The 20,380-nt window shown below is 31.6% G+C and overlaps 1 pseudogene; it reads right to left on the minus strand.

Annotated features, from left to right (window-relative positions):
• Positions 1 to 6,735: 6,735 nt before the first annotated feature.
• LOC128174878 (uncharacterized) lies at positions 6,736 to 16,048 on the minus strand (annotated as a pseudogene).
• Between the last annotated feature and the right edge of the window lie 4,332 nt (positions 16,049 to 20,380).

Consider the following 20,380-nt stretch of genomic DNA (forward strand, 5'->3'; position numbering starts at 1 on the left):
GAAGTGCAATTCTACTAATAATTTGTATTGATAGGGCCATTGACTACGAATTTACGTATCCTTGAAACTGTGATTTTCACTTTATTCACGAATATTGATACCCTTGAATATTAATGAAACCACAGTATATGCGCACACATTACGATTCGCACTACTTTGTTAACTATGCAGTGACAGCTTTGTTTAAATTAATTTCATGTTTTGATGCATTTTTCTTGAGATTTAAACTTTTATACAGTGACATAATTATTGAATCACACTTAAATGCTTAAAAAAATTTAATCAGGAAATACTCTAGCCTCGCCTACTATAAAAGTTAAGTTAAGTTACATGTGTATACGGAAAACAACAAAACATTGCAAATTATGCTATTTGATGCATGTTGTAGTTTCGGCATAACATTAACTTATTTCATAATACTGACAGTTCATATCACATGCCGATTATTTCTTTAAAAGGAATACTTTGTTTCTGTACGGACTACTGTTTACCGACAACTTTACAATTACAGCGCCTTTGAACTTATGTGTGCATATGGCATGGAATCCCGAATCAGATAAACTTTTGCTAGCCTGGTTCCCTGAGCTACCCATTACGCACAGGAACCAGGCTAGTTCGTGCGCAGGCTGAATTTTCCCCATAGCATCCGGTTTAACCTCGCTTATATATTTTCTGCGTGGACCTCAGGGTCCACGCAAAAAATAGAGACAATATAAATAATTAAGATTTTTAATAGCTTCAAGCTCCTAAAAGTAAGTTTTAATACTCAATTAAAAATAGGCAATGTCAAAAAGCAATAAACAAAATATGAATAAGTTAATATTGTAAGAAAATATATAAATGATAAATATATTTTTTTCACTGTTTTCCAACTTCCAAATTGTTTTATGATATATAATAATTTCAAAATAAAGAAATATTTCCCAATTGTGAGCTATTATGACGGATTCCTAAGTCAAAATTCAGTGGTCATTAGCATTAAAGTTGACTGGTTTTTTAAAGTAAAATATAGCACTATTTTAGTAGGTCTTCGAAGTACAATGAGTAGTCTGTTTTGTTTCTAATGGTAGCATTTTTGCAACCCTAAGTAAACGTTATTCTGCATTGTTAAGTGTTTTGTTTTGTTTTGGGTTATTTTAAATTAACTCTTTTTTTGTGTTCATGCATGTCTCCATTTTAACACCTCTAATGGTACATGATTGTGTAAAACATATTCATACCTAAACATGTTCCTGAGTCCATCGTGTGCAATAAAAAGATACAATTCTCACTAAGAGTCAATTTAAGACATATCGTTTTATTTAGACTTTATCCTGCGATTATTTTATGTTTCCTGAACTCCCTCAAGGAGATATCTTCGTAAAAGACTAAAACTAAAACCCTGTATCTTGATGGGCATACATACAATTACAACACGCGCATACCGGTGTGAGATTATATTACTTTAAGTTTACGCATTATGTGTTTAAATGAAAAGGTGACGAATACTAACCAAAATTGTCCACATTATTCATATTGCAAATGAGACCTTTAAAACCCATGTATGAATAATAAGAAATGTTTACTTTCAATTACTGACATTGACAAGCTATGGTTGAGTACAAATTTGGATGTAAATCAAAATATCGATATCATCAGCAAAATGAATGTTAGAGCTTGGGCAGTCATGAATTGGTTAATTATTTATCTACCTCTCATGTTTTGAAACATACAATTAATCATGTTCCTTCACTCACAGATCTTCTGACAATAACTGAATAGAATGAGTTCCATGGTCTATGAAACTAGGATTTTCTTTCTAGTGTTTTTTACTCTACTCAAATGACGCCATGTATGTAGATTGTTCCCACACTTAAAGAAACCCACTGCTGTTCCTATTTCTTTGTTTTTGTATAAATCGGACTAGTTAAGAATCTATTTCACCTCCTCTGGGAGGTTTTACATTTCAAATCAATATCAATTTTGTTATTGTGCTGCATGTTTATAACCTCCGTACAGGACGTTTTGAATTCGAAAAAGTCGGGGCGTCAACAGCTCCTCTGTATGTATGCATTATTAGTCAATATTGTTTTTTTGTATTTAGAGTCGTTAATATTTCGTTTTACGTCCTCTGCGAGAGTTAAATTTACATTTTTAACTTTCTGAGAAAAAAATTCAACTGTATTAATGTCAGGGCTTCCTCCTTTTATTTAACGAGTTGAGAGATGTTTTAGATTCATGAAAATTATGTTTAGATTAACAGGTGTCTGAGTGTAATGAGACCATTTTGACTATTTAATATACTTGAATGAAATAGAATCCTAGTCAATTTACATTAAGCATAACTATAGATTTGTTTCTCTAAACTTTACAAAGCTTAATAGCAAAAGGTAATCATAAAGCGCATACAACTACTTATAAAACATTTCTTTCTGATGTCATTCATCTATGAACTTTTTCCATATAAATATATTTGACAATAAAAGTAATGATAATAATAACTAGAAACGATCTCGTTGCGAGCAACAAGGAGGTCTCTCGTCCGATTTTTAGAAGAGGAAATGACCTTTCCTTTTATCTTCATCAACGAAACATATCAGGAAATGCAGATGTGATCTTAAAGAGCGATGGATGAAGAATTATACACCCCGTTGGATCCCTAATTTGAAGAACCAGCCCCATTTTATTTCATATTAAATAAGAGGTCTTTTGACCTAATAACACGTCTAATAACCTGTAATAAAAAGAAACCAGAAGAAAAAAAAGAGGGTCTTCCTTTGTAAACGGAAGACCCTAATAACAATAAGAATAGAACGGTCTTCCGCTGAAGAGATTTTCTAGTTTTTTAGCAACGTATGTCAATAAACACATTTATATACATGCATGCGTGTATCTATTTATGTAAATAAATACTAATCAGTCCTCCTTTTAAGGTAATGTTGAATACTTACTAAAACGTAGGTGCATTGCTAAATATTGTGTGTGTCATTGCGATGGCGGCATTTCTTTGATGCCAACAAAGCAACCCAGCGTACTGCAGGGGTACTTCGGCGGCACGTCAATGATGCCTGCAATGCGACGAGCGTTTGAATTTAGCGAACTGCTGACAGAAACAAGCTTTCTATTAGTAATAAAAAAAAAAGCTGCTATTATTCTACTTTACAATAAATATAAAACGGAAAACATTAAAAACCATCATTTTAAAGATAAAATCGTTAAACAAACCTCAATTAAGAAAGAAAAAACGTTCGACACTCAGGAAGTGAACCCGGGTCGCCTGGGCACAAGTCCACCACTTTAGCAACTGAGCTACGCGGACTCTCGCTTCAAGATTTTAAAGCCTGAAATCTCGATAATGCGTTGATCGATTTTAAAACAGATTTCATATTCTGAAGTTATTTATAGGTTTCTATCGATTAGTAGCACAAAAAAAATTCAAAACCAAAAAATTAAAAAATGACTTTTTTGTTTCCTTCCGGTGACGACCGGAAGTGACGGCGGACGTTCGGATACGCGTACACTGTAGTACATTGCGGGTGGACACTTTCTACCATCCCTGAAAATTTTAAGTTCTATCTTAAATACTTTTGGAGAAAACTCGTAAACAAGCAAAAACATAAAATCTTTAATATCTCGGGACCGGAAGTGACGACAAAAAAAACTCACGTACTTTTCTTACAATTTTTGTCATAAACAAGATCTGAAAGTTTTATCAAAATCGGCTAAAGCGTTTTTGAGAAAACGTGGGAGAAAAAAAAAGAATAATAATAATAGAGGAAAAGAAACAAAGCAAAAACAATAAGGTCTTCCGTTGGAAACGGAAGACCTTAATAATAGAGGAAAAGAAACAAAGCAATAACAATAAGGTCTTCCGTTTCCAACGGAAGACCTTAATAATCATAATCATAATAATAATAACTAGACTCGATCTCGTTGCGAGCAACGAGGTGGTCTTCCGTCTGAATTTGGAATTTGAGATATATGTTTGATTTTGATTTTGCTATTTAACAGCCAAAAATGATTTAGAATAGAAAAACAGGGTCTACATTCTAAGGTTTAAATTCTATATTGTTTCATGTGAAAGATGTGTGTTCAATAGTTTAGAAATTCGTCACCGTTTTCGAGATATCTGAGAAATAACGTGTTAGGGGCCGGTCTTCTACCTCATTATTTGGGCTGCTGAACCAAAGTTGAAGTTTGTTTTCTGTTAAGTACACCATTTTTTTCAATACTGCATTTTAAAATATTTTTCCTTTTTGAGATATAGGTAATCAAAGTTTAAGACTTTTGACCCCTTAAAAACACTAATTGCTTAACACATAAGACATGTATTATATTGTATGGGTACATAACAGTAAGATGAACATTTTTGCTTCGATAACCTATTGCAAAATACCCCTCTGTAAAGAGCTATAACTAAAATATTTTACACCCGTCTGGGTCCTTGATTTTAGGGGCCCAGCCCTTTTATGTTGGTATTTAATGAAAGGTCACTTTAAACTATACACATTTTGTTTAACAATTGTTTACAAATTCGTTATCATTCTTGAGATATCTGAGAAAGAAGATTTTAATGGACCGACCCCTTAAATTTTGAGGTGAATATTGTTGAGTAGGTCATTTTGAGAATCGTTTCTTTTATACTGCTTTTCAAAAATATGTTCCTTTACCAGATATAGATGATCAAAGTTTTGAAATATGACCCCTTAAAATCCCTTATTATGTCTTAGTTGAGAAAATCAATATATTGTTCGGGTACATAACAGTAGGATAAACATTGTTGCTTCTATAATCTTTCACAAAATATCCGTCAATAAAGAGCTATAGATAATAGACTTTAGACCCTTCTGGAACCCTAGTTTTAGGGGCCAGCCCCCGTTTTTTGATTTTACATGAAAGTCCTTGTTAATTATTACTTAATTTACATCACATGTCTTAACAAAATATTTTTCAAAAAGAGATAAACAAAAAACCAACAAAAATTCATGAGTTCAAGCGAGCGTCGGCGCTTTTCGAGATAAAAATGATTAAAGACCTTCATGTTGAACTTCAGTATTTTTTCTACCAACCCTGAAACTAGACACGATCTCGTTGCGGGTAACGAGGAGGTTTTCTGTCCAATTTTAGGGGTTGAGATACATATATGACCTTTTCTTTTGCTTTTTACCAGCTGAACATGATTTGGAAAAAGAAGAGCAAATCCTTTGGTTTTAAACAGACTCTTTTCTGTAATTTCTATATCCTCTTCTTTTTTTAACAAATACATATATATCATAAATGTATCTTGAGATATTTGGGAAATACAGTTCTATTGACAGACCCTTTATCTCCTTATAGGGGTCATTAAACGAAACTTTGGTGGTTTTATACTATTACAAACGTTATTCTGAGCACATTCTCTTCTACACTGCTTTTCAAAATATTTCTTCTTTTAAGATAAAATTGACCAATTATTGGAGTTCTTGCCCCTTACAACCCCTAATTATGGAACATATCGGACAACTTTTATCATATACAGTTAAAGAGCTGAAGGATAAACAGTTTTGCTTCTATAATGCATTACAACATGTTTATTTGAAAAGAGACATATATAAAAGACTATAGACCCTTTTCCCCCCTAATTTTAGGGGTTGGCCCCTTTTTTGACATCAAATGAAAGGTCGGTCAATTCGGAACACCGTTTGTTCCAAATGTGTTACCGTTCTTGAGATATTTGTGAAAGATTGTTTTAGGGGCTGACCCTTTATCTCCTTAAATAGGCATTAAACGAAACTTCGGTGGTTATATATTACTATGAACGTTATTTTGAGTATTCTATAATGCTTTCAAAACAGCTATCCTTTTTAAGATATAAATGGTCAAACTATTGGAGTTCTAACCCCTTAATATCCCTAATTATGTAACAAAACAGAAAACATTTATTTTGTTAAGATAAATAAATGTACGATAAACATTTTTGTCAATATAATGCATTGCAAAATGTTTATTTAAAAAAAATAGAGATAAACGACTTTAGACCCCTTTTGGCCCCTAAAAAGAGGGATCAGCCTATTTTGCTTGGTGTCAGTTGACATTTTTGTATAGATAACTGTTTGACGCTCTACCTGTTTAAACAACATATTGAAGACAAGAAACATCGTGATCAAATCTCAAATTGCCCCAAAATTGTCAAAAAATTAACATCCACATCTTCAGGTCCAGGCGAGCTTCAAGGATAATGACTTTTGGTCAAATCTATAATCTAAAACAAGCAAGGAAATCTACAATTACTGCTCTATCTTGCATATACATTTCAAGTCATTAACTATAACAGTTCATGAGGAGATACGTGGACAATATCGTGTTCCAAAACACATGAAAAAGGGAGATAACTCAGAAGCGGAAATGAATTTTAAGACAGGAAGTGGGATTCAATAAGACATTCACCTAAGACACGATCCCTGTAAAAATCATTAAAATCGATTGAGAAATGGCTGAGAAATTAAGGGTGACTACCAAGAAGAATAATAATAATATAGAAGAATGAGAAACAAGACGCTGAAGACAGAAGACCTTAATAATATAGAAGAAGAAACCTGAGAAAAAAATTAAGGTCTTCCGTTGGAATGATAATGATAATAATAATAAGAGTAATACGAACTCTGCAAAAATAAAATTAGAATAACAACAAATCAATTGCATTGTCACATATTACTTTGATTTATAGCTTGCATTACCCTCCGTGCTTTCAAGAATCGAGTGGCACAATTTGTTCGAGAAGTATCTTTGAACGCTGAAGATTCTTGATTTTAACTTTCACATTCATATAAATTGTTATGGTAATATGTTATGCACTTGAATTCAAAGATAGACATAATAAAGTGTTTGAATCAACTATTGACGTCTAATTCATACTGTATAACTTGATGTTGAGTGGATTATTCTATGATCAAATACAATATGGTACTTATAACGTTTTGCATATTTTAACTTTCACAATTAACGAAATATTACACATAGTTTGTTTCTGATTTATTTTATCGACAGTCAATTGAAAGTGGTAAAACAGATATAATTCAATTGTTAAACCATGGTTAAGTTAGAAATTAAAATATTTAGTAGTATAAAAATCGTTTGTATGTAGCTATTTCTTTTTAATATATACATATTTAACAACGTTTTGCAACATCAACATATAGTAATCGATGTTCACACAAATGAGCATTGAAGAATAAAAAATTACTCATTGCCAATATTGGTTCCAGTTGCGCTGCCAAGGACTGTCTGAAAAGCCAAAAAAAATATATACCATATTAAGGTAACTCCAGTGTTTTAAAAATTTGCGTCAAACCAAACCTTTTTTTTAAATTAAACATTATTTTAAACACCTAAAACAACCTTTAAACTTACTATAGAAGCCAAAATATTAATGCTTTTACACCTTCATTTTCCTACAGTGAGCTTCAGCTCACAAGGTCCAAAATGCAACAGCAAAACTTTAACACCATGAAAAATGATCTTATAATGTCCTATATTATGCTCTATAATACATCATATTAAATTATAATTTACACAAATCAATTGATTATCATAAAATCATAAATAGTTTATTGATTTTCTACAGAAAATATAAAAAAGATATTTTTTTTTGCCACGACTTTCCAAAAAAAGTTAAGTGTTTTAAAAAAGTAATGGTTAGGTCATTAGGTGGGACATTTGTTAAAATATCGCATCCTCATCGTTTAGAGGGATTGCAAAAAGCAAGGAAAGCAGCGAAATGTAAACATGGTAAATAAGTGTGTACTATTTCTGGAAAATTCTAAACAACTATTCATTTTACAATTATTTTCTTTAAAATATTTATCAAGAATTACATATTGTGTGAATAATAAAACATAGTGTATCAAAATTGACCTTTGAGTTTTTGCTTGATAGTGTCTTGAACATGTGTATCTTCATATTGAATATATAATTTTACCAGTTGTATATTGCAAACTTGGAAAAAATTTGGAATGTACGAAAAAAGACTCAATCTATCAGTCACAGAAACTGATAAACTCAATGAAACTGTATCATACCTATAAAATTAAGGTCGAGACTGCCAAAAACACATAGAATTGAGTGCAGTTGTTCCCCCTTTTCTGTCAAATACTTTCTATCCAATATGTTTTAACATATTTATCTGTAAATTAATCAGTGTTACATAGTTTTAATTAATCTTCAAGCTCTACAGGTAATTACTTATCCTATCCTTGTACCGGAGGACACACGAGGTCGTCAAGCTACATAAATGCAGTGTAATTGTTGGAAGACAATGCATGCAATACGTACAATTATATAACACACTCATTTACCATTTTTACATTTTGCTGCTCTCTTTGCTTTTTGCAATACCTCATAACGATTAAAATGCGATATTTAAACAAACTTCCCACTTTTTGGCCTAACAATTACTATTTGAAAACACGTGTTGTGCGCCAAAATTATAACCGGAAAATAGGCATGTCGTGTTAAAAAAAAACCGGATCCGAAAGACACTGAAATTACCTAAAAATGAGAGTACTTGCAGTAGATTTATTTATTTTGCAATCAATCATCACATAACTTTTCTTACCATTCATTGTCAGAGTTTTTATCTCAATAAATGGATTGTCGAGTCGAATATCGTTGACATGTTCAAATATAAGACGAAAAATTGTTCTTGTGCTTTCTCTCAATAGGTATTGATGTTCAATGAATTGCTTTTGATCAAAGGTGTCGTCAAATTCTACATATATCACAATTGATTCCTTCCAGTCAAATCGTAACTTTCTTATATTGTAGTTCTTTTTTAAATTTTCTATAAAAGACAACAAGTTTTGAACAATGATTGCTGATGATCTAACGGCATCTTTGTTGTAGGGAAATACCAATTGTTGTAGTTTTCCCCGAATGTCATCAATATGTTTTGAAAAATGTGGATATATGCATGGTATTTTCGTTTCCTTTATCATTTTAAGATCCATTTTTGAGTCAGGAATGAATGAACGATGTTCTAATCTTTCTATGGGGAATGTGGTATAGGATAAGGGCATATCATCAAGACTGCTGGCAAAATTGTTTAAGATATATGCAAGTTCTTTTTCAATTGTTGGACACCTTTTCTTTAAGGGTTTGACTCTTATTTCAGCAAAAAAAGTGAGACCAAGTGCTGCCAAAAATGAAAACAAGAAAAGTATTACTTGCATGGCATGCTTTCATGTTTTGAAGGGTTAGAATGTACGCCAAAGAGATTATGTTATGTTACTTACACTGTTGTTCAACTGCTTTAACACTTTATACTCTAGACATGGTCACCATTTTGGTCAAATTATATTTTTCTATTTTTATTATTTACAATGCTTTAAGAACGCATTTCTAATTATCAATTGGAATTTGAGATGCACTCAGAGTTTTAAATAAAAAAAAGATACATGGCTTTTAATTCTTGTGTCATGTAAAAAAGGTGCGTGCCCTGTTTTTGTTTTACATAAATTCAATATACCTGTTAAAAATCTGTTTCAATCTGATTTATCTATCGTCTTATTCATCATAAGTATATATAAACAGGTTCTAACGTTTAAAACATTTATTTTATATCTTAAACTGTGATTTTTACTTCAACATTCAAAATGTTTATTAAAAAATTGTTTATATTGCACAAAACTGTAAGCTCTGTAACTCGTTTATAACTCGACAAATGATACTCAAATTCTGGTTGCCTATTAAAAGCCATACTAAAGCATGGTAAGCATTAAAATCGGGAAAAAAATAATTGTTGACAACATCGTGACCATACCCCTTTAATCCAAGCATTAAAAGTACTGAAAGCTTTGCTAGTGTAATCAAAGACCTAATCAACTCGTAAGTCGAATAAGTAATTTTGTTAACATTGTACACTTATAAGTTAATCAAAAATACTATCCTTAGTTTAGGTCAGATGCTTAAGAATAAAGTTTGTAACAAAAATATCGGTGATTTTGCAAAGAGCAAGTACTTATCATGTAATACAGGCCATGTTTTAATATAATTCATCTTAACGAAGAAATGTTGAACACTATTCCTACACTCCAACATCTATAAAGAAACAATTAGATGTGCATAGGACGCTTGTTAAATAAAGTTGGTTGCCTATAAAATTTGTGTATGCTTTGCTGTTGGCTCCAGTTTTTATATTTGATCAAAAATAGTTATCTCTCTATACTTATTGAGTGAAATTCCTTTATCTTTTATGTAAAACTGAGTGAACAGGTGGTTTGATTGTTTTAAAACTATGTCCTATATGAGGTACTATGTGAGTTAAAAATGAAACATTTGGTTTAATCTTCTTGAAAATACGTGTTTACGAAAAAATGGATTTATTGGAAATATCGGATTGAATATATCTGTTATCCAATCTAGACCAGTCTAAGTGTGAGTTCAAACTTGAAGCACTTTTTTCATAATCATAAATACACATTCTAATGATAGGAAAACAGTCAATATGTAATCATGTTATAACATACTTTTCATTGTTGATTTAAAACTGACTGTTGATCATTGAGGATGTATCTTTGATGTTAAGCAAAGCCCTTTTATTCACATGATAAAAAATGTTCTCTAGGATATCATATTTGCCAACAGCAAGTTGTCCAGTTTGTTCTAAGAAGCAAAAATTTTCTAAATTATCCCCATCTTGATGGTAGGGTAGGCGACAAAATTTTTTAAAGTACATTTTCCACCCGACGACGTTACCTGCCGCTTTACTATCATTAATGAAATACACAGTAATAAGATCCATTGTGTATGTCCTCCGCATCGGTGTGGAAACGTAAACTAAAGTTAAATAATATAAGATCTTTACATATGAACAGATTCATATTTTTCCTTAGACTTAAACGTACCACTCTCATTGGTTTTACTATTGCAAGTAACCGTCCAATATATTTATATGTTTTGTTGGATTTATATTCGGCAGAATGGCCAATGCCTCACATACTTATCACAATATTACCAAACAGAAAATACCGAAACTGTGTTCTTCAAGTTCTTAGATTATTCGGTGTAGCTGCCCTTTAAATATAATTTGAAATAGAGTAGTTGTCCTTTGACATTACGTTATTATACAGCGTTTGCTTAAACCTCTTCGAAGGATATATACACAACAAATACACAACAAATGAATTAACGTGGGCGATTTGTTTTTTCTTTGTTTGCATAAAACTACAATAACAAAAAATTCGTGTTCACCACGTGTATACATGTATCAGCTCTTTTATATTAACGAAGTTTCAAAAAGATTATTATCTTGTTCTTTCAAAGGGAAAACTCCAAATGAGTGTACATTTATTGTTGGAATATATTGATAATTGACATTAGCTGCACTTCAAAGCATGTTTTTAAAAAAACACCAGAATTAAAGTGATTGTCTTGTATTTGTAATTAGTTATTATAACCAAAATCCATGTGTTATGAGTACTATTTGAGATATTTTTATCATTATGACTAGATTTGCAGACACTCGCAAAACCAGCGAAGTTTGATAGTTTTAGTATTTTACATAATGATATATTCATCTCAAATTTGTTACATACATGATTCTTAATTCAATAGCCTAAAATGCTTTGATGAATATAGATTATTTAGCAACATTACGGAAATTGGTGTTTATAATAAGAATAAAATTTAAACGGAAATTGAATTGATTTTATAATAAAATTAAAAAAGAAGCCAACAAAATATCAATTTTCTTTTAATTAGATAACAGTTTAGAACAAAACAAAATCCCTGCTTTAATCATTCCTTTCGTTTTCATACACGAATAAAGTATTGCATGAAAAAAATCTTCAGGAATATACGCATAAAATATGTACAAATTATACTTTTGCAAATAGGAAGAATAAAGAGCTACCGGAATCTCAAGTCTTTGTTTATAGCTCAATCGCAATTTTAAAAAGGGGTTTTTGTACAAAGATTTCGCCCCATTTCCGGGTCATATATGTTGAATATCAAAGTCCAGGTGTTGTCCTGACCTTCTAAAAATAGAAAATCTGTTGATTTCCTCGCAACCAGATTGTGTCTATTTTTTTTTTCCTCTAGCAAAAGTCGTTATTTATAGGAGATACCTATTTGCATGTATGTTTGGTAGATTGCATTTTCGTATGGCGGCATTCTCTTTTAATCTCTGCAACAATGCCGTTAGTGCAGTTGGTATAAAAAAAAATGAAGAAAAATTCAATTAATGATATCTGCAAAAATATCACAAGAACTTTTTCTTACTAGTATCTCCCAAGTCAAAATCATTTTGCATAGTTTCTGCTTGCTTATCAAACTTTTTCCTTCAGATGATATTATGGAATGCAATGCACAAAACTGAAACCATTTAAGCACAAAATTTATGAAATTATTGATATTGTTAAATGTTATTTCCAGCAAAACTATGTCACTTTTAGATAATACACAGCGGTAAATATTTTAGCACAATTAACAATCAAATACATGTTGTATCTGTAATATGGTCAAAAATAATTAAATTGTTGTCCTAGATATTTAGAAGAGCAAAATGTGTCCTAAGCCGTCGTACACAATGTTATTACTATATATTTTGTGATATCACTTGATAAAGTTGAAATGTGATTTTCATCTTTAGAAATGTCTTTGGACATCAACTTTTTTCTATTAAAAAACTACTACAGTATATTTGCCCTCTGCTCAGTTAAAAAAAAATAGAGGAAAATGCAATTGTTTAAAACGTTATGTTAAGCCTTGCCAAAATCTAATCAGATACATTTTTATAGATTCCTATATATTTGATAAACTTGTGTAAATGAATATAACATTTCAAAGTTCGGTGATATTTTTAAAGTTACTCTTAAAAGGATCATAATATTAGTTAAACTGTACCTAGTTCTAGAAAAGAAAATATGAACTGAAATTGTTAGGAAATCAGATTTCGCTATTATGTATATTGTGTCTCAAGAAGTATTTATATTTTTCATTAAGACTCATTAATTTACTTTAAATTCATTTTATATTCCAATGACTAATCATATATAGTTTTATCTTCTCAAAATTGTATCAATGGTTACAACTGAAAAAGTCGGTGATTGACTTAGTTTCAAGGAAAAATTACATTCAATCGAAGTGTTTAAAGTGTTTTACAATGTAAGGATTACGTTCTCTAAGGAGCGAAAAAATTCCACAAATAGGAACAAAAAACTACAAATTGTTCATTGTTGTTCTACTATTGAGATGATTTTTTTCACTTTCAAGTATCTAGGTCAATGACCTACTTTTTACGCTAGAAACCTTTGAATGTTTATTGAAAAATGTGTCTAAATTGACCAACCTTTCCAAGGTTTTCTTAACTTTTAAAGTATGAGATATAATAAAACAATTTGTTGGTTCGAAATGATAAAGTACGAATAGTTTTACTAATTTTATATTGCAATGAACTGTTTTAGCTCCGAATTTGAATTTATCTTGATCAATTTTCAAAATTATCTTTATTCTGTTAATATAAACAACATATAGGGTCAATGATCAAATTTTCGATATCTTTTATCTGGAATCAATTTTATGTATACTAAGATTTTTCCGATCTCGTGCAAGCCAGTGATATAGAATTATACATAATACACGAGATAACACAACCTTAAATTATGTAAAATGATATCAAAATACGTAGAAAATTAACTTTTAACTTAGCAATTGCAATGCTACATAAAGTATTTAAGAGAAATAAAAATGGAAAAAAATAGTTCGAATTTCGTCCTATTTCAAAATCAATGTACCTTTGTCGAAGCAAGTCTTCCTCCAATAAGCAAAGCATGGATATCAATATTGTTATTTGTTTATAATACTGTTATTATGTGCATTTAAAACAACTTTGTCTGTTCTGTTTTTAAATCTCAAACCCTGAGTTAAAGTAATCCTTAAGATAAAAAAAAGAGTTTGTATTTATCATCAGTAAATTTTTGTTTTCCTTTCCTCAATACATCATCATTAGACAAAACAATGATCAATTGGTTGCTTTATTTGAGCTATATGGGTATATCCCTCAAACTATTTTTAGAATCGGTACGACAACAAAGTAGTTCCTTTAAGCAAAATGAATCCTATACTTTCAGATTATATGTACCTTTATTGGGACATTTTAAATCAGAATGCTTGACACATGTCAGAAAAGAGGATTTTCAATTTTAAAAACAAGTGTCAAAATTGAATTATCATTTGAAGAAAAGAATTGAAATTGTTTGATGTACACCCTTTCCAAAACTGAGAAATTCCCTACTTTTACTTTCATTTTCAGAGTTTTTCAATACAGACGCATTTTGCTAGAAAAAGAATCTGACTTCAAACCACGAAATTTTAACAGGAAAGAGACAGTTTGGTGAGCTTTAAAATCAAGAGGTCCCTCGTTGCTGAACGAAAATTAGGGCCGGAGCTATGAACCCTAACGTTAACATTACCGCCCATGGAAAATGCATTAGTGGACTATACCCATATATACATTGATACAATGTCAAATCTATTCTAAAAGTGATACTTAGAACTCATGTGCAATACAAATACGAAGTATTTTCTTGTTGATATATACATACGTTCAAAAATGAAACAATTAAGATAATTAAGATAATTAAGATTATTATACTTTTATGTTTAATACTGAAATCTGATTGGTTAAGACGAAGTTGGTAATCCGTTCTTTTAACCTCAGCGTTAGCAACACACTTGGCAACGGTAACACAACAAATTGTTACATGCGCGTAAATTATGCACATACGATTCGCCGTAGAATTCCTTCATTTCTATATAAGAGCGGTAAAATTCTTTAAAAGCAAGGCATTCAGTATAATAAAATAAAAAGTGCTTCGCGTCGGTTGACAATGGTTTTCTCGGGGTGTCAATTTCGACAGCTAGCCTCCTTACTAACTGTGAAGATATCTTTGTGCATTTCTTTGTGCATTTCTTTGCTTCCACTGTTAGCTCTTACTGTTATTTTTGCTGTAAATGCAATCATGTCTATAAAAGATATATCAATTTTATAATAAACATACAAAGTTATATTTACAAGCTAAATGTCAATAATAAATAACGTTAATTGACTGTCAAGTGGCTGTATGTTGAATTAAGATAGTGCACGAGGCTGATTTTACTGTCATTAAGGTAAACAAAATGATTTCAAGTATAAGTAAGTGCTTTTTGCTGGTCGGGAGCCTGGAGTTCTTAAAGAAAATTTTCTTCGGACCAAAATTTTAATGAAAGGATCAGGGGTAACGTCCTCAGAATTTCATGGATTCAAGATACGTTTATATGGATACAAGTTGATGTGTGATGTGATGTAAAGTTTAACAAACGGTAGGTGTACCGTAATCCCTCCTTGACTTTCATTTTTCTGTATTAATTTGTTTTCTGTGTTGCTTTCTTAGCTTGAATGGCAAAATATAACAATCTATTAACATAATTATATCTACTAAGTTTCTTGTTAGTCTGGCTGATAAAACGCGAAAATAAAATGTTTACCTCCAGGTTTTGGTTATCTTTGTCTATTCCTTTCCGTTTCTTTTTTCTTTTTGCCGTATACTGTCCCATGCCATGTTAATAACTGGTATGGCTCGTCTGTCAAATTCGTTTCAAGGAGAACTTCATATTTTCCAACTTCAATAAGACCATTACACTCAAGGTAGCGAAGGTCGTCCAACACAGATTAATGATGATGTGCAGGTAAACGATAACGCTGTGTACAATATTCCTTCCATCTATCATTATTACCAGACACTTGAGGAATGTCATCAAAAAATCCAGTTGAAAGGTCACAAATTAACTTTTTGTGAATAGCTTTATTTGTTTTACTGTAGATAAAACAATATATTTTATTTTAAAGTAAGCGGTAAGCAAAGCGAAAAATAAAATAATCAAATGTACTTGAACTTTATTAAAAGTAGACCTTTTTTGGAAAAATGTTACATAGCGTTGTAATAAAGTAATCAAATAATTTCGACAAAACAAGACTTTTTAGAAGCCGTACAAGTTTTTGAAATAGTCAACTACATTTATGCAGTACATTTAGAATTTGTTTTACTTACTTCATGTCTTCCATTTCCTTTTCATTAAAAGTAATATGTTCCCGACTTTAAAAACGTGTCTGTTTATTGCAGCGAATATTTAGTTCCATATACTTGTCAGACATTCAAATGGGCATGGTCACAATTTTGGTCAACAATTATTTTTCGATTTTTATGTTTACAATGCTTCAGTAAGGCATTTTTAATAGGCAACCAAAATTTGAGAGTCATTCGGTGAGTTATTATCTAGTTACAGAACTCACAATTCTTTGCTATGTAAACAAAACTTTTGTTTACATTTTGAATGATGAAGTGAAAATTTCAGTTTTAGACCTAAAATGAATGTGTTAATCGTTAGGAACTGTTTATGTATGCTTAAAATAAATAATAAGATTTACAAACCAGATTTAAAAAGATTTTTTTCTTGTATATTGAACCTATGTAAACAAAAACAGGGCACGAGCCTTGTTTACATGACAAAGAATTGTAAATACACAATAAACAGAATTCAGGATCTTTCATTTTTGGGCGATTTTACCGTTGATCGGTAGGTGAGCGTTGTCATTTGTCACTAAGATCGAAATCTTATTCTAGGTCTGTTATTTTTTAGACCAATCTGTTTTTTAAGTTATGCATGTTTTGTTGCTTTTTGTAGCGCTTCTTTCTAGCTTGTTATATTTCTTTTATAATGTTATAGGTCCTTTGGAAAATAGATGTATTCGATTTTGTCCTCAGATGTTTGTGACATTAATAGGTTCTATATTCCATTAATGGTGACGGAATAAAAATAATCATTACCTGTTTTAACATACAACAAGAGCCCCATGGGCCACACCGCCCACCCGAGGAACAATATGTATGATAAAATCAGCTTAATGGAGACATAATACAAACTATCTGGACAATGTATAATAATATATGTAGATCCTGTATAAATAAAATATACTATACCCCCTGGATATTCTTATGTTTATAATCGTTAGTCCCTATTCTAACATGATGATTTTATATTAATATCACATGTTGAGTATTGCAGTTCTAAAAAGATCCTTAACAAGTGTTTATGCATGTATATATGGTATAGAAAGCTACATCAAATTCTGAAACTTCTTGTGAGGCCGAAGAATTGTCCTGAGGCCACAGTCTTAACAATTATAAAGAATCATCTGGCTGATTAGTTTCTGAGAAGAAGAGTGTAAAGATTTACTCTATGTATTTCTATGTAAAACTTTAACACCCCTAATGTGGCCCCACCCTACTCCCAAACACTACCCCCGAGGGTCATGTTTTTCACAACTTTGAATCTTCACTACCTGAAAATGCTTCCACACAAGTTCCAGCTTTCCTGGCTGATTAGTTTCTGAGAAGAATTTTTTTTATTTTTTATTTTTTTATTTTTATTTTTTTATTTACTCTATATATTCCTATTTAAAACTTAGACTCCCCCCAGGAGTCATGATTTTCACAACTATTAATCTACACTACCTGAGGTACTTCAACACAAGTTTCAGCATTCCTGGCTGATTAGTTTCTGAGAAGATCTTTTAAGATTTACTCTATATATTCCTATGTAAAACTTCGACCCCCCATTGTGGCCCTACTCTACCCTTGGGGATCATGATTTTCACAGTTTAAAATCTACACTACCTGAGGATGCTTCCACACAAGTTTCAGCTTTTCTGGCTGATTAGTTTCTGAGAAGAAGATCTTTTAAGATTTACTCTATATATTCCTATTTAAAACTTAGACCCCCCCCCCCATTGTCGCCCTACCCTACCCCCAGGGATCATGATTTTTACAACTTTGTATCTACACTACCTGAGAATGCTTCAACACAAGTTACAGCTTTCCTGGCTGATTAGTTTCTGAGAAGAAGATTTTTTAAAATTTACTCTATATATTCCTATGTAAAACTTAGACCCCCCCCCCCCCATTGTGGCCCTACCCTACCCCCAGGGGTCATGATTTTCACAACTTTAAATCTACACTACCTGAGGATGCTTCCACGCAAGTTTCAGCTTTTCTGGCTGATTAGTTTCTGAGAAGATCTTTACAGATTTACTCTGTATATTCCTTTGTCAAACTTCGACCCCCCATTGTGGCCCTACCCTACCCCCGGGGATCATGATTTTCAAAACTTTAAATCTACATTACATGTACCTGAGAATGCTTCAACACAGGTTACAGCTTTCCTGGCTGAGAAGAAGATTTTTAAAGATTTACACTATATATTTCTATGTAAAACTTAGACCCCCCATTGTGGCCCTACCCTACCCCCGGGGGTCATGATTTTCACAACTTTAAATCTACATTACCTTCCACACAAGTTTTGTTAATTTCTAATTATATCCCCTTGAAAAAGGGTGTGGCCCCTAATTTTCACAACTTTGAATCCCCTTTGCCGAAAGATAAATTCTGCTAAGTTCGGTTGAAATTGGCCCAGAGAGAGAGAGAGAGAGAGAGAGAGAGAGAGAGAGAGAGAGAGAGAGAGAGAGAGAGAGGGGGGGGGGAGTCTTCTATTCAGTTGCCCGTTACACGGATCCTTTGGAAAAAAGTAATTAATTTATCATTCTACCAATCGCTCAGGTCAGCTTGTCTTTTTAATAGGATTTATAACAGACATTATATATTGTGAATTTAAATTACAAAATGAAATATTAATATTGATATATTAAAATTAACTCTACACGTGCATTAAATACAAAAACGAAATATAAAGTTATTTTTTATAACAAATTGATAATAAAAAATTGTTATTTTGTCACTTTTAATCCACATACAGGAAAGTTAATATATCGTAGAACACTGCCTCAGTACAGTGATATTTACAGGGTTGCCTTTCGTGCGCATAGCGCTCCCTCGTCAAGCCGTATTATATCCATTTCTTGTCATCTTTTAATATTGTACTAATCAAATCAATAAATTTACTTTCATTTTATATTTTCTCTTAGCCTGCATTAGAAATCTGCGATGTTCCATTTTCTATGAATAAACTTTGCTAATTCATGCGTCATGAGCAATATTATAAACGTCTTCACGTGTTTTGAGTATATCTTTTTTTGAAAGATTAAATGAAACTTTCAATTTTACATAACCAAACTGATCTGTACTTTTGAATAATAGTATATATCTACTCCTTGATAACAAAGATTTTTTCCACAAAGTTTGTGGCACTATATTTTTTTTTGTCTTGGAAGCAAACTAAGTAACTAGCTGCAGGTCTGAAAAAAAATTGGATTGAAAGTAAAAATCTGCAATTTACGGCACACAAAATATTCCGCTTGCTTTGGACTGATTAGTCTTATTTTCGAACATATTCTACACAAATATTTGATTCAAAAAAATATTTCAGACATTATACTACAGATATCATCACTTCACTTGCCTTTGATAATCGTTTTGATACCGTCACCAGCCTCATAAAGTGAAATGTAAAAATGGCGACTCTCGATCTCGAAGTGAAGTCGGTAAGCGTGTTTAGGAGAAAGCTCGGGGCAAGTAAAGTACTTATATCAGTAGCAAATTGACTGTAAAATTTAATGATACTTATTTTATTCCATTGAATATGTGTGAAAATAAGGTTAATCAGTCCAAAGCTAGCACTAGATTTTATGCACCGTAAATTGCAGATTTTTACTATAGGCCCCACTGTAGCTTCCAGGTCATCAATCCGAATTTTTCAGACCGGGAGCTACAGACCTGCAGCTAACTAAATAACATGTTCCATGTATGTGTTAGATCCCTGACTGTGAGCGTAAATAAAGGGTTTATAGCGGCGCTAAATAGACATTAGTATAAAAATATAAAAATAAGAATTGAATGCTTATTTTTGGATGTCGTCGGTCATATGACACACCAATGCAGTGCAGACAAATTATCATACCGCGCTAACGCGGTAAAGGACTGCGAACGATATCCGCCTAACAAAAAGTCATTTTTAATTATAGTCTAATTAATTTCAATTTTTAATCAAAATGTTAATATTTATGTGCATTTTCACTAAATATAAATGATTTGATCAAAGAAAGAGAGACAACTTTGTACTTTGGGTTAAAAGAGCTCATTTCATAATTGAAACTAACGGAAACGGATATTTTTATTGAAAAAAAATTTCCCCCGTGAAATAAAAGCTCCTTTTGAGGGGTTTTATATATTGTTATTTAGCATATTTATACCAAAGATATTGTTGTTTTATGTAGGGGGGGGGGGGGGGTTGCGCATATGTCTGCAGACCAAAATACATTCCAAAAAAGCATTTTGCTTTGTATCGTTTCAAAAGTAGTTACAAATATGATTTAAAATGGAAATTTTCATTTAATATCCAACGTAAGCATATAATTATTTTTATGCACATATCG

This window comes from Crassostrea angulata, chromosome 2 (assembly GCF_025612915.1).
Source record: "Crassostrea angulata isolate pt1a10 chromosome 2, ASM2561291v2, whole genome shotgun sequence".
NCBI lineage: Eukaryota > Metazoa > Mollusca > Bivalvia > Ostreida > Ostreidae > Magallana > Magallana angulata.